Below are 15,268 nucleotides of genomic sequence, written 5' to 3' on the forward strand. Positions count from 1 at the left end.
ATGGACAATCGCCAATATCAACGGAATCAGCCTTGCTATCTGCATGTATAAGATTTTACTAAAGGATTTCCATAACAATTCTATTGAGCAGCAGAAAAGGTTGAACCCCATCATGAAGGAAGTTGTCAAGAAGGAGATTATCAAATAGCTCGACACTAGCATAATATACCTTATCTCTGATAGTTCGTGGGTGATCCTTATTCAATGTGTACCCAAGAAAGGGGGTGTCATCGTGATTAGCGATGACAACAATGAACTCATTCCAACTTGTATTGTCACGGGATAGAGGATATGCATGGACTATTGCAAGCTTAACAAAGCAACTTGGAAGGACCATTTCCCCTTACCTTTTGTTGATCAAATGTTGGATAGATTAGTTGGGAAAGCCTTCTATTTTTCTTAGATGGTTACTCGGGTTATAATCAGATTTTCATAGCTCCCAATGACCAAGAGAAGACCACTTTCATGTGTCCATACGAAACTTTTGCATTTAGATAAATGCCATTCGGGGTTTGTAATGCCCTAGCAAAATTTCAGCGTTGCATGATGGCGATATTCTCAAACATTGTGGAAAAGTTTTTTGAAGTATTAATGGACAATTTCTCTATTTTTAGTGATACTTTTGAGAACTATTTGAAGAATTTGAAGTTAGTTCTTTGTCGTTGTGAAGAAACTAATCTTGTCATGAACTGGGAAAAATGACACTTCATGGTTTATAAAGCCATTGTTCTGGGACAAAATATCATAGAAAGGGATTTTCATGGACAAAGCAAAGATTGAGGTGATCGAAAAGTTTCTACCACCTACCAGTGTCAAAGGTATTCAAAGTTTCTTAGGCCAGTAGGGTTTTATCGAAGACTTATTAATGATATTTTGAAGATATCTAAACCCCTTTGTACCTTGTTAGAACACAATAGAGCCTTCAATTTTGGTGAACCCTGTTTGAAAGCATTTGAAGAATTAAAAAAGCAACTAGTGACAACATCGATTGTCATAGCACCGGATTGGACACTATCTTTTAAACTTATATGTGATGTTAGCGATTTTGTTGTAGGAGCAATATTGGGGCAAAGGAAGGACAAAGTATTCCATGCTATATATTAAGCGAGCAGGACCCTGACAGACGCACAACTTAACTACACTACTACTGAAAAGGAGCTATTAGCTGTGATATTTGTGTTTTACAAATTCAGATCCTATCTAGTTGGTACCAAGGTCACAGTTTATACAGATCATTCTGTGATTAAGTATTTGGTGACCAAGAAGGATGCCAAACCTAGGTTAATCAAGTGGATATTACTGCTGCAGGAATTTGATCTTAAAATTCGAGACAGGATAGGGACCGAGAATCAAGTGGCTGATCACTTATCAAGGATGGAAGAAGGAAATGAATATGAAAATATTAAACTCATTAAGGAAGAATTCCCAGATGAGCAGCTACTAGTTATCACGGTATTACCTTGGTATTCTGATATAATAAATTTCTTAGTAAGTGGGTTGCTGCCACTTGAGCTCACCATTCAAAGAAGAAGGAAATTTCTTCATGATGCCAAGCAATATTATTGGGATGAGCCATTCTTATTCAAACATTATGCAGATCAAATTATTAAGAGATGTATTCCGGATGATGAAATTCAGAGTATTTTGCAACACTGTCATCAGCACCTTACGGAGGACATTTTAGAGGAATGAGAACTGCTACAAAGGTTCTCCAATCTGGTTTCTATTGGCCAAGTTTGTTTAAAGATGCTCATGAATTTTATCAGACATGTGACCACTATCAACGAACGGGAAACCTATAGATGAGGCAAGAAATGCTGGTGTAAAACATTTTAGAAGTTGAGTTGTTTGATGTGTGGGGGATCGATTTTATGGGTCCATTTCCACTTCTTGGGGCAATATGTACATACTTGTGGTCGTAGATTATGTTTCCAAGTGGTTAGAAGTTGTTGCTCTCCCTACTAATGATGCCAAGTCGGTGGTGCGGTTCTTGCATAAAAATATCTTTAGAAGAGTTGGTACACCCCGTGTGCTTATTAGTGATGAGGGCTCCTATTTCGATTGTAAATTAGTTGCCAATGCATTGAATATGTATGGGGTGAAGGATAAGATTTTCACGGCATATCACCTCCAAACAAATAGACAAGCTGAAGTTTCTAATAAAGAAATTAAACAGATTTCAGAGAAAGTGGTAAACCCAACACGCAAAGATTGGTCATCCAGACTGGATGAAGCTCTAGAGGCGTATCATACTACACTCTAAACACCATTAGGGATGTCACCTTTCAAGCTTGCCTATGGGAAGCCTTGTCATTTACCTGTTGAGCTCGAACATAAACCATTTTAGGTCATTAAGAAGCTGAGCATGGATTGATTCGCTGATGGTAATAAACGATTACTTGAGTTGTAACACCCCAAACTCGGCCTAGACGTTATGGCCGAATCTGCCATGTCACATTGAATTCGTTCCTAAGTTTAAAAACCTCTCTATTATTATTTAACAAATCATCAAGTCAAAACGGTTGTCTTGTTAACTACCATTGCTATTATAGGTTAATATAAAATCGCGGAAGCTTTTGAAAACTCTAATGTTTAAATTACGTGTCTTTGAAAGCAGTAACTATTTTGAAAATTCATCTTCTCCTACACTAGCATTTTAAAATAAGTAAGTAAAAACCCAATTAAAAATTTTAAACAATCATAAATGGCATTATTACATAAACAAAACCCAATACAAACATTAAATTTAAGTAAAAGCAAGTGTAGAACAACTGTAGTTACGTGGCCACCCCCGAGTCCCTCACACCACCAAATCGCCTATGGCTGAGGATTACCTGTATAGTTAAAAGAAAATGGTGAGTTTACAAAAAAACAGTGTGTAATCCCCTATCATTCAGTCAGTATACAACAAGCATAGCAGTCTGGGCCTGAGCCCTATTCATTAATAATACAGTGCGGGCCTTAGCCCAATACAATATCAGTACAATACAATAATGCAACCCATCCAAATCCAGCCAACACACCTCTCCGTACCACCAACACACCATATGGAGATAAAATCGACCCACCCAGCCAACACACCAATATCGCAGCAAAGCTGCCAGTAATAGTATTGCAGCAAAGCTGCCAGTAACAGTATCGCAGCAAAGCTGCTAGCATGTCATGTAATAAATCATATGTGTATGCAAAATGTCATACTTAGTAACAGTCATATACAAATCATGAACACATCAATCAACCTACCTCTAGGGGTATAACGATCATTTCCATCTATTAAGGGTAAAACAGTCATTTTACCCTTTAAGGGCATTTTGGTCATTTTACCTATTTTGAGCTCTCGGTGCAAAAATCGATCACTCGAAAGGTACGCAATCGCCTCGAGTGACTCAGGTAACCTAAATGGTCATAATGATGTAACTGGGCCCAAGGCCCATTACTCGGCCCAAGTGGGCCCAAATTTTGCCACGGCTATAGGATCTACATAACCTAGTCCAGTATTAGCCACAAATCGTGGATTTCATCCATGTGGCGCTCACGAGCCCGTTGAGCCCACACGGCCCATTTTGGCCTAACGTGGCCCATTACAATGCCCATGGAGGCCTCTATAGTCTATCGCTCATGATTCACAGGTTTGGCTTACTACAAGAGATCTCGTACGCCTGTGTGGTCTCAGACGACGTATTTTTGGCTTTTTGACTTTTTTCGTTCTAAAGTTAAAGTGGGGTGTTTACACGCCTGATTGTGGAAACGCACCAAGATCCACAAGCACCAAAGCCTCGATTGTCAAATGTGGCTTAGCCCACTTATACCACTGACGAAGGTTGACTACAATCTCTTTGACGGATATCTTTGATCAAGTGATGAGAGAAAGATTTTGACGATTTTAATATTACTAGATACTCTTTCACTCCTTAAAGAATTCGAACCGTCAGAGAATAGTTGTCAAGCCGAAAACAAAATTGAAGAGGTGAAGAGGGAGAGAATGGCAATATTCAGTAAACAGTTGACCAAAAAGAGGTAGAGGAAGAAGAACAATCCGGACAAAAGATGCAACACAAACTACTTCAACACTATTCGATCAAGGTTTGGAAAAGTAGAGAAACAAAAAGAAGCAACAAAGAGAAGAGGGGAAGAAAAAGAGAATTCGACACCAAAAGCAAAAAGAGGCAAACGATACACAAAATCGAAAAGAAAAATATACCCAAAATGAGCAGTACACCCCTTTGGCTGAATTTTCTGGGTATCATAGTCCATTTTCGACACACTTCTCCTCCCCCCTCACTTCCCTTGATTTTCTCCTAATATCACTCCCATTATCCCTCATTGAATTATTCTACCGATTTCTCCTCAACTCCCCCAACAACTCCATTCAAATTCTATTCAAACTCCTCTTAGCTGTGTTTCAGTCCAACTCCACTACTTACATAGCTCAAGTAGCAAAATAAATACTCCATTGCACAACTTAGGATTTGAACCTCAAACCTCACAGTTACACAACACGCCACATTGCCACTAGACCACAAGCTCTTTTTGTGTCATAAAACAAACACTATTATTTATAAGACCTATTTGCCAATGTCCAAATTCATTTAAAAGCAAAACTAAAGATTCTGCAAAAGCTAAGATTTGAACCCAGGCTTCTCAAACACTGCCATACACACCCAAATCACTTAGGCATTGAACCAAACAAGCAATTTGTGGCATTTCAAGCAAAGAAATTAAAGACTTAAATTTTTGGGGCGTTACAACTCTACTCCCTTAACGAAATTTTAGCCTAAAAATTTACCTGGTTAGAAAAAATGAGGGTATTGTTGTCGCATCGGCTCTTCGGGTTCCCATGTGGCCTCTTCTGAACTGTGATTATGCCAAAACACTTTGACTAGTGGAATAGATTTCTTCCTTATTACCTTAACCACACGGTCCAGTATCCGCTCTGGCTCCTACTCGAAGGTCAGTTCTGACCCAACCTCGATCTCCTCGACTGGTACTATATGTGTGGGATTAGAGCGATAACGCCTCAGCATGGAGATGTGGAACATATCATAAATCCACTCTAATTTTGGAGGCAACTCAAGTTGATAGGCAATCGGTCCCACACGCTTTAGTATACGGTAAGACCCAATGAACCTAGGGCTAAGCTTACCCTTCCGCCCAAACCTCGGTAACTTCTTCTATGGGGAAACCTTGAAAAATATGAGGTTCCTTATAGAATACTCAATCACTCGGCGTTTAAGATCCGCGTAAGACTGCTGCTTATCAGATGCTTCCTTCAGTTGGTCTCGAATCAGTTTTACCTTCTCTTCGGTATCAGAAACTAACTCTGGCCCTAGAACTCGCCGCTCGCCCAACTCAGTCCAACAGGTAGGAGTACGACAGCTACGACCATATAACGCCTCATACGGTGCTATTTGAATACTGGACTGGCAGCTATTATTATACGCGAACTCTGCTAGCGGCAAATAGTCTTCCCAGCTGCCTCGAAAATCTATTACACAACTTCTTAACATATCCTCCAATATTTGAATCACCCTTTCTGATTGACCATCTGTCTGGGGATGAAACGCAGTACTAAAGTCTAGTCTTGTACCCAAAGCCTCGTGTAACTTCTTTCAGAATTGAGATGTGAAGCGAGGATCTCTATCTAATATTATGGAAACTAATACCCCATGCAGTTTTACTATCTCAGCCACATACAGTTTACTCAACTTCTGTAAAGAGTAATCAGTACAAACTGGTATAAAATGGGCTGACTTGGTCAACCGATCGACTACAACCCATACCGCATCCTTCTCAGTAGGTGTTAGGGGCAGCCCACTAACGAAGTCCATAGTTACTCTCTCCCACTTCCAAAGTGAAATTTTAAGTGCCTATAGTAACCCTAAAGGTAACTAATATTTAGCCTTCACTTTTTGGCAAGTTAAACACTTACTTACAAAATCAATAACTTCACACTTAAGACCAGGCCACCAATATAACTCACGAAGGTCACGGTACATTTTAGTCCCGCCGGGATGCATAGCATAAGGACTACTATGCGCCTCTCGCAGTATAGACTACCTCAAATCATTATCCCTCGGTACACAAACTCTCCCACGGAAACACAGTACTCATTCACTATTCAACCCAAAATATGAAGTTTCCCCATGCTCAACCTGTCGGAGACGAGGAACCAGTGACTCATCCACCATGTGATAGCCCGAAATAGGGCCTAATCGGAACAGTGGTTTTGTAACGACAAATTTGAAGTGAAATAGTTTAATTTTATAAATTTTTATTAATTATTGATTGATTGAAATATTGTGTGAAAATATGGATAGGAAATTTTAATGATTTAGTGCCTAATTGAATTTTTAGGACTAAATTGAGAAAAAAATACAAAACGTGTCTAATTAGTGATTAAATGACTTAATTGAATTATTGCATGAAATTGGAAGTGTTTATGTGGAAAATAGACCATAAATTAGTGTTATGGACACATAAGGGTAATTCTAGAAAAATATCTAAGTAAATGGGTCAAGGACATTTTTGTCAAAATTGAATAAAAGAGAAAATAAGATGAAAATAAGTGTTCATCTTCTTCAAAATTGGAGCTTGCTGCCAAAAATTCCATGTTACCATAGCTAGGGTTCTTGATTTTTCTAAGCTCAATTGTAAGTGATTTCTTGCCCCGTTTTTAATTATTTTTGTATTTTTATGCTTATTGAAGCTTAAATTTCATGTTTCTACCATTTATTTTAAATGGAATTGAAGTTTAAAAATTGACCCATTCATGATATAGTTTTAATTTGATGAGTGATGTTAGATAATGAATGTTTGAAGTGTTAATTACGAGTTTTACTAGATAAATTTCGATAAAAATGTTGAAAAAGGACTAAATTGTGAAACATAGTAAAGTGTGTATAAAGTTGTGATTTTGTGAAATTGAGGGCTGTTATGAGCATGAAATATGATTTAGTGAGGTTTGAAATTAAAGAATTTAGTGAATTTTATTTTTATGAGCTTTGGGACAAAAGTGTCATTTTTGAAAAGTTATGGGAAAAAAATGTAAATTTGCCAAAATATTGAGTATGAATTGTATTTGAATTTTATGTTGATAAAATATATTAAATTGTGTTAATATAGATCAAGAAAGAAGAAATAGTGGAAGTGATCGGGGAAAAGAGAAGGTTATCGACTAATTTACAAAAATAGTCATTTTGCATCCGAGGTAAGTTACGTATAAATAATAGCAATATATTTTTATAAATTGTGAATTATATTTGATATGTGAATTAATATTGAATGTGGAAGGAAAATTGTTCATGAATTGTTCAAGTGATAAAGTGTTTAAAATAAAGTGTTAAGTGTAAACTTCCGGTTGAAATTAGGAATAGAAGTGGATACAAGTGACATGTCACTAGAGACCAGTGTTACAATGTTACAGTGAGTCCCGGGTGCTGGGTGATCTAGCATGTGTTGCAGATACTTGACAGCTTGCATGAGCAGGCCCGTGGACATTTCCAGTGTTATTGATCAGTGGTAGCTTCGGCTATATTTCAGTGGTAGCTACGGCTGCATATCAGTGGTAGCTTCGGCTACATATCAGTGTGGCACTTATGTGCTAATTCTCTACGTATCCGTGTATATTCTGAGTGTTCAACAGGATTAATAATGAGTTAAAGTGAACATGAAATGAAGTGTGTATCCAAGTACATTTGATAGAATGAGCATATGTGATAAAGGTTAACTGTGTAAATGTATGTGCAAGTGAATTGGTAAGATTGTGCATGTGTAAGTGATTGAAATTGCTAAGAAATGTATTGATTAGTTATATGTTAAAAATGTTAATTATTAAATGAGTACTTATTGTTCACATGTAACTTACTAAGCTATTAGTAGCTTACACCTTTCTTCCTTTCCTTTGTTTTATAGTGTTTTGAGCTTGCTCGAATTGAGGATTGTCGGAGCCTCGTATCACACTATCAACATACATTTCGATATTATGTGATTTCAAAATGTTTAAAGTTATGACATGTATAGAGACTTATTCATTTTGAGTATGTTCATATGATATGGCTTAAGATTAGCTATTGAAATGGTTAGTAAAGAATATGTTTTGGTGTTATGTATGCTTAAATGGTAACTAAAACAAAGAAACTATAAAAAAGTAAAATTTTTTGCAAAGAAGCAGTTTTTGGGACAACAGTAGTGACGTGAATTTGAAAATTCACCAAAAATAGTATAAATGAAATTAGAGAGTGAATGATATATAGAATTAAATCTTATCAAGTTTATTTTTACATGAAAGAAACAGTGTAGACAAAGGAATTTTATATTTTGAGATATTTTAATTTTAGTGAAACAGGGTCAGAATGGTTTTTGAAATCCTCTGTTATGAATTTCGAAATTCATTAAAAATTGTACAGAAAGAATTATGAGTCATAATTTATATGTATAGATTCCTTAGTGAGTATATTTTCTATAAAAAAAATAGAAACACCATGTGAAATCTGTACGTTGAGATAATTGATTTTTAGTGAGTAGTGGTCAGAACCATCAGATAGTGAAACAGGGGAGTCTTCAATGAATAAAATGTACTAATTGGCTCAACCAAAAATTCTAAAAATTTCATGGTAATAAGATATATGAGTCTAATTTCAGGGAAAATTTAAGGATTTAAAATTTGAGTTTCTTAAATCGAGTTATAATTAAATTAGTGACAGTCGCGCAGGTGGATAGTTTTGTTGTGAATAGTGAAATGAATTCTAAAAGCAAATTTTTATGCTCCGAACTAGTAAGTTAAGTTAGATAAAGCCTCATGCTTGAGTCCGAAAATGGTCTCAGGTAAAGGGTGTTACACAACAACTGTTTTCCCTTAATCTGTTCAGTTTACGTCGGTCTAACTTGTAGCTCAGCCAACAAGCTACCATCATCAAACAAGCTGAGACGAGCAAACATTTCTCTCAAATCAGATACAACCCTACCGCTCAATGCGTCAGCTACCACGTTAGCCTTACCAGAGTGGTACTCAATCGAGCAATCATAATCCTTAAGCAGCTCTATCCATCTTCACTGCCGAAGATTCAACTCCTTTTCAATGAGGAGGTACTTAAGGCTCTTGTGATCTGTGTAGATAGTACACTTCTCACCGTATAAATAATGCCTCCAAATTTTCAGTGTGAATACCACCGCGGCTAACTCTAAGTCATGAGTAGGGTAATTTGCCTCGTGAGGCTTAAGCTGACGAGACGCATAAGCAACAACCTTACCCTCTTGCATCAGCACACAACCCAAACCAACGTGTGATGCATCACTGTAGACAGTGAATTCTTTTCCAGACTCTGGCTATATCAAGACAGGGGCCTCGGTCAGAACTTTCCTCAATTTCTCAAAACTTTCTTACTGTTTATTAGTCCAGTTAAACGGTACCCCTTTACACAGCAACTTAGTCAGAGGTGCAGCAATCAAGGAAAACCCCTAAAGAAAGTGTCCGTAATACCCTACCAGACTCAGAAAACTTCGAATCTCAGATACGGTCCGAGGTGGTTTCCAATCCAATACGGCTTCAATTTTTCGAGGATCTATCCTAATCCCCTCAGAAGATACCACATGACCCAGAAAAGTCACTTCTCACAGCCAGAACTCACACTTGCTAAACTTAGCGTACAGTTGTTTCTCCCTTAAAATCTGCAAAACAAGATGTGCATCATGCTCATCCTCGGTTCTCGAATACACCAAGATATCATTTATAAACACCACCACGAACTGATCCAAGTAAAGCTGGAATACTCAGCTCATTAAGTCTATAAAGGCAGCTGGTACATTCGTCAGCCCAAATGGCATCACTTGGAACTCGTAATGACCATAACGAGTCCTAAATGCAGTCTTATACACGTCAACCTCCTTGACTCTCAGCTGATGGTACCCAGAACGGAGATCTATTTTGGAGAAAACCAAAGCTCCTCGCAACTGATCAAATAAATCATCTATCCTCGGCAAAGGATACTTATTCTTAATAGTTAGTTTATTCAATTGCCGATAGTTGATGCACATGTGCATGGACACATCCTTCTTCTTTACGAACAACACTGGTGCTCCCCATGGAGATAGACTAGGTTGAGTGAATCCTCAATCCAATAGTTCTTGGATTTGAGCTTTTAATTCCACCAGCTCTTTCGGTGTCATCCTATAAGGGGAGATGGACACTAGAGCTACTCTTGGCAAGAGCTCGATACCATATTCAACTTCGTGGCTCGAAGGCAACCCAGGGAGCTCATCAGGAAATACATCAGAAAAATCTTTAATTGTTCTGATATCTCGAATAGAAGGACCCTCAAAAATAGATACACCAATATAGACTAGAAAAACCTAACAACCCTTGCAAACTAGTTTTTCGACCATAAATGCAGAGATCACATTAGACAGAAAGTCCCTTCGCTCCCCAATCACAGCCACCTCCTCATCTTCAATAATCTTCAACACCATACGCTTAGCAACACAATCCAATCTTGCACGGTGTTTTACCAACCGATCCATCCCCAAGATTAGGTCAAATTCACCAAACAGTAGCTCCATCAAATCCGCTAGAAATATAACTCCTTGAACCTCTAGGTTCACATCCCTGGACAACTTGTCTACCCTTACTATCTGTCCCATTGGACTTAACACAGTCATCTCATTTCAAGTACACTCACACATGATACCCAAGGTGTTAGACACAGTGCATGTAATGTATGAATGCATAGACCCTATATCAATCAGAGTAGTGTAAGGTACATTATGAATTAGGAACGTACCGGTTATAACATCTGGAGCGTCACCATCCTCTCGGCGACAAGAAGTATAGACTAGTGCTGGCTGCCTCGCCTCAATGTTACCAGCACCTCTTCCTGGCGCTCCACCACCCTGTCCCACACCATTTCCACCTTTGGCTTGTCCACGGCCTCTCAGTGGTTGCTAACCACCTCTCACTGGCTGAACATAACCCTGACCTGTAGCTTGCATCTGGACAGTCCTCTGAGGATAATTCTTGACTTGATGCTCCATAGACCCACATCTGAAACATGCCCCAATCTTCTTCCAGCACTCACCCAGATGATGTCTCTCACAATCAAAACAAGGCTGTGGTCTTGCAATAGGAACCCCACCTCGGAATGGCCCATCAAACATGGCCTTCCAAAAGAACTCGAGGGCCCCAAATCCCTCTTATACCTGCCCCTATCCTTCTCATGGTTCTGGCGCTCAGAGCGCTTCATGTCCTAGGCGATTTTCGCTTTTTCTACTAGGGCAGCAAAATCTCGCTTCCTCTGCGGAGCTATCAAGACTCGTAACTCATCTCAGATGCCATCCTCGAATCACACACACCATTAATATTCAGTCGCCACTATCCCACGAGCATAGCGACTCAGTCGCAGGAACTCTGCCTCATATTCTGCCATAGTTTTATTCCCCTGGGTCAAGCTCAGAAATCCCTTTCTTCGGGCGTCCACATTACTTGCGCCCACTACTTTCCTTGGAATGTCGCCTTAAAGAAATCCCACGTTAACCGGTTAGCCTGAGTACCCTCTCTCACGGTAAGCCATCACTGATAAGCTTCATCTCGCACTAAAGACACTGCACCTTTTAGTTTTTGCTCAGAGGTGCAGTCTAGAAATACCCCTGAAGATTTCTACTCCATTCGACCGGAGTCGTTCTAAAATTAACCCACGGCCCACAACACCAGTATTGGTCCCTGAGACCCTTTCCAAAATGTGGAGCATAGCTTGGGATTGAGCATCATCTTCAACCGCTCGATCGTATGATCTCATCTCAGTCACCGGTGAAGCTGGTGCCTTCCTAGGCTGAACATTGACATGTGGCCTGATACCGAAGACCCAGCCCTAGCACTTCCTCGGCCTCTACTGCGGCCTCGTGTACCCCTTCCGTGAGTACATCTAGTGCTCATATCAAGTAACGTATTATCTGTTTACGAAATTTTATGCATTATTTTGTAATTCCAGTAATTATTAACAGATGTCTTAAAAAAGCAATAATCAGAGTTTTTTTCGCAAATCAAGGTCTCGATACATTTTTAGTTTACTCTCACTAAAGAGTTTCAGTACAGTCCTACTATCTTTAGTAGCCTCTCAGTGTATTTCAGTTCAAGCAATTTACAGTATAAAGAAAACTTACGGATTCGGGGCTGGAGACTCTGTGTGCCACACTTGTAAACCTTTCAAAACACTTCAAGAACAGTTTTCCAAAAATTCCAAATATTTTCAAAACCCATTCCACAGTCGAGTTTTGTAACCTGGCTCTGATACCACTAAATGTAACACCCCAAACTCGGTCTAGACGCTATGGTCGAATCTGGCATGTTACATTGAATTCGTACCTAAGTTAAAAAACCTCTTTATTATTATTTAACAAATCGTCAAGTCAAAATGGTTGCCTTGTTAACTACCATTATCATTATAGGTTGATCTAAAATCGCGAAAGCTTTTTAAAACTCTATTGTTTAAATCGCGTGTCTTTGAAAGTAGTAACTATTTTGAAAATTCGTCTTCTCCTACACTAGCAGTTTAAAATAAGTAAGTAAAAGCCCAATTAAAAATTTTAAACAATAATAAATGGCCTTATTACATAAACAAAACCCAACACAAACATTAAATTTAGGTAAAAGTAAGAGTAGAACAGCTGAAGTTGTGTGGCCACCCCCGAGTCCCTCGTAGCACCAAATCGCCTATGGTTGAGGATTACCTGTACAATTAAAAGGAAAGGGTAAGTTTACAAAAACTTAGTGTGTAATCCCCTATCAGCCAGTCAGTATACAACAAGCAGGAATAGTTTGGGCCTGAGCCCTATTCAGTAACAGTACAGTGCAACAATACAACCCATCCCAATCCAACCAACACACCTCTCCGTACCACCAACACACCATGTGGGGATAAAATTGACCCACTAGCCAACACACCAATATCGCAGTAAAGCTGCCAGTAACAGTATCGCAACAAAGTTGCTAGTAACAGTATCGCAGTAAAGCTGCCAGTAACAGTATACTTCCTCCATGAAAGTATCCCAACCTCATGCAGTATGTCATGTCATAAATCATACGTGTATGCAAAATTTCATACTTAATAACAGTCATATACAAATCATGAACACATCAGTCAACCTACCTCTAGGGGTATAACGGTCATTTCCATCTATTAGAGGTAAAACAGTCATTTTACCCTTTAAGGGTATTTTGGTTATTTTACCTATTTTAAGGTCTCGATGCAAAAATTGATCACTCCAAAGATCCATAATCGCCTCGAGTAACTCAGGTAACCTAAATGCCAAAATGGTGTAAATGGGCCTAATGCCCATTACTCGACCCATGTGGGCCCACACGCTTGTGCAGCCTGTTCAGCCCAGATTTCACCACGACTATGGGATCTACATAACCTAGCCTAGTATTTGCCACAAATCATGGATTTCATCCGTGTGGAGCCCACGAGCCCATTGAGCCCACACTGCCTATTTCGGCCCAACGTGGCCCATTACGGCCAAAGCCCCTGGAAATGCCAAAGCACCAAAGCCTCGATTGTCAAATGTGGCTTAGCCCACTTATACCACTGACGAATTTTGACTACAATCTCTTTGACGGACATCTTTCATCGAGTGATGAGAGAAAGATTTTGACGATTTTAATATTACTAGATACTGCTTCATTCCTCAAGGAATTCGAACTGTCAGAGAATAGTTGTCAAGCCGAAAACAAAATTGAAGAGGTAAAGAGGGAGAGAAGGGCAATATTCGACAAACAATTGACCTAAAAGAGGTAGAGGAAGAAAAGAAATCTGGACAAAAGACGCAACACAAACTACTTCAACACTATTCGATCAAGGTTTGGAAATGTAGAGAAACGAAAAGAAGTAAAAAAAAAAAGAGAATTTGGCACCAAAAGCAAAAAGAGAGAAACATTACACAAAATTGAAAAGAAAAATATACCCAAAATGAGCAGTATACCCAAAATGAGTAGTATACCCCTCTGGCCGAATTTTCTGAGTATCAAAGTCCATTTTTGGCACACTTCTCCTCCCTCCTCACTTCCCTTGATTTTCTCCTAATATCACTCCACTTATCCTTCCTTGAATTATTCCACTGATTTCTCCTCAACTCCCCCAACAACTCCATTCAAATTCTACTCAAACTCCCCTTAGCTGTGTTTCAGTCCAACTCCACTACCTACACAGCTCAAGCAGCAAAATAAATACTCCATTGCACAACCCAAGACTTGAACCTCAGACCTCACAGTTACACAACGCGCCACCTTGCCACTAGACCACAAGCTATTTTTGTGTCATAAAACAAACACTATTATTTATAAGGCATATTTGCCAATGTCCAGATTCATTTAAAAGCAAAACTAAAGATTTTGCAAAAGCCAAGACTTGAACCCAGGCTTCTCAAACACTCCCATACGCACCTAAATTACTTAGCCATTAAAGCAAACAAGCAATTTGTGGTATTTCAAGCAAAGAAATTAAAGACTTAAATTTTTGGGGGGTTACATGAGCTAGATAAGATAGAGTAATTTTGAGCTCAGGCATACGAGAACGCTCAATTTTACAAAGAGAAGACCAAGAGATGGCATGATAAGAAGATTATGCCACGATAATTAGAACCTGCACAACAGGTGTTGTTGTTCAATTCTACGCTTAAATTGTTTCTAAAAAATTAAAGTCTCGTTGGTCAAGACATTTTGAAATAGTTCATGTTTATCCTTATGGAGCTATAGAGGTCAAAGATATAAAGACTGGGCTTACATTTAAAGTCAATGGATAACGTTTGAAGCATTATTGGGATGCTTCTGTGACTCAAGATAAACAGTCCATTGATCTCCAAAATACATAACTTCAACATTTCCATTATCCTTTCTAATTTATTTCTTTTTCTTTGTTAATTTTATCTTTCTTCGGTTATTTCATCTGATTGGTTTAATAAATTTTATTTTATTTTTATTTTATTGTAGGTATACTAAGGGTTGGGCTTCATTTTTTATCTCATCTCACCAGGTCAGGCCATAATTACCGTACTCTTATCACCCACGTCATGTCTGCAGTAACTTTTTACATTTTCCGCCTTTATTTCTTTTTCTTTAACCTAATCATTTCACCTTCTTTACAGTTACCTTCAACCTTTGTTTTCTTGTACATTTACTCGTGTTTCCACAAAGAATTCAAAGTGTCCACCTTTTTCTTTTCCAATCACTCTAAAATTTTCAAAGCAATGGCGATGTGATCCTTCTCAATCACCCCATGTGCCA

Source organism: Gossypium hirsutum, chromosome D06, assembly GCF_007990345.1.
Source record: "Gossypium hirsutum isolate 1008001.06 chromosome D06, Gossypium_hirsutum_v2.1, whole genome shotgun sequence".
Lineage (NCBI taxonomy): Eukaryota > Viridiplantae > Streptophyta > Magnoliopsida > Malvales > Malvaceae > Gossypium > Gossypium hirsutum.